This window comes from Dendropsophus ebraccatus, chromosome 6 (assembly GCF_027789765.1).
Source record: "Dendropsophus ebraccatus isolate aDenEbr1 chromosome 6, aDenEbr1.pat, whole genome shotgun sequence".
Lineage (NCBI taxonomy): Eukaryota > Metazoa > Chordata > Amphibia > Anura > Hylidae > Dendropsophus > Dendropsophus ebraccatus.
In genome coordinates, this window is record NC_091459.1 from 117,800,337 (window position 1) to 117,802,200 (window position 1,864).

A 1,864-nucleotide genomic window follows, 5' to 3' on the forward strand; every position below is an offset into this window, starting at 1 on the left:
TTAGAGAAAAGGGACAGATTTTTCAAGACTGGACCTGCAGTAGAGCACAGTGCCAGAAAGCCGCTCTCTACTGACTGACGCTCAGGTTAGTAGGAAGGATTCTGCAAGCCAGCTCCACCCAAAGCAGAGATCTTGGACTCATACTACCCCAATGGACGGAAACTCGATACTTTGGGGCAGAAGGTGGTAAGGTGAGATAACTGGGACTCATCCAAACGTAAGTATGAGGATGCTTTAAACACTACAGAAAAACTTCATTACATCCCGGCAGAGTACTTACTACATTAGGCAAGGGACCCTCCTATCCAGTCCCTGAAACCTGTCACTGTATTTTCTTCAGCTCACCTATCTACCTGTTGGAGTATTACTGTTGATTTTTGCACTAAGTACTTGAGCACTGTTTTGGACTGTTTTTGCAAGAAAATACCTTTTATGAGTAAAGTTTGGACATTGCCTAAGGTGGAACTCGCTGCTGTTGTACTTGTGCCTACACCTCGCACCTCACCTTAGTCCTAACCAATGTACGGTTGCTGTGGGTCCGGGGGTGGGTGTTGCCACTCCTGGCCACAGTGACAAGTAGCCTTCAAAACACCAGAACCCACCATCAGGCCCAACATCGGTTCCAGCAGCCCAGGCCACGGCACTCTACCCACCTTCATTCTCTATTATCTCTTAGACTGATGACATTTTAAAGTGTTCATATCATTTTAGCAGGTGTATTTGCCAAAACATGTATAGCAGTAGACACCATCTTCAAGCATCCAAAGCTTTTACTCTTTTATTATAATCAAGAAACACAAACTGCAAGTTGGAACCACAAATAAAAAAGTCTATGGGGGACATGTATCAAGCAGTGTACCTTGTGCTCCTTAGCATTTTTTAGTGTATGTGGGATGTGCACAGACCTTTGTCAAATTTACTAAACAATGTAGTTCCACGTACGTGTGAATATGTCAGCTTGTGCCTGTTTTTTTTCCTTTTTGGAAATGGTTATTCATTAGAATTTTCTTAGCCGTCACTAGTCATGTGGGCATTTTGAAATTTTCGCATATTCATTCACATCTGTACTCCAGTCTCCGGATAGCAGAGATTTGTTAACTAAGGTCAATTCATAAATACCTGCAGTAAAATGCGCAACGAAAATAACTTTATTAGAATGAAAATGTGTTTTATTAATTAAATATTAACTACTACAGGAAGCTCTATTGCTGGCAATACCTATTGCCGGTAATACAGCTGAATGTAATAATTAATACTTTACTGTAATTAAAACAGCAAATGTTTCATCTAATGATGCTATTTTTTTTATCACAATAGCAACATTAGAAGAAACATTTAGATTTATGTGTCCGCTCAGCTGATTGGCTGAGAGAACATATAAAGAGCCGATCCCGTCACACTGAGCTCAGTGTGCTGGGGACCAGCAAAGAGAGAAGATAGAAGAAAGAAGATAGAAGACATCAGAGGGTGAGAAGAAAGCTCTCCCCCCCCACACACTACACCCATCCCAGCAAGGAAGAGGGGGGTCACTTAACCCCTTCCTTGCTGGTATGGGTGCAGTCTGACATCAGTCTGGCCCCCAAGGGGTTAAGTGGTAACCCTTACATAACCCTCTGGGGGCCAGATTGTTCAGTATGGAAACCCAAAGGCTTAAGGGGGATGCAATGCATCCTCCTTTAACCCCTTGGGTGCCACACTGTAAGTAGCAATCTGTAAAGATGCTGCATACTGTAAGGTGCACAACAACGCTCACAATGATGGATGTTGTGCTCCTGTTTGTGTGTTTCTCCCTTTTTGTTTTTCAGATTTCGGTATCCTATGGATTACAGCGGATTTGATGGACTACGGTGATGACCAGCGGTTG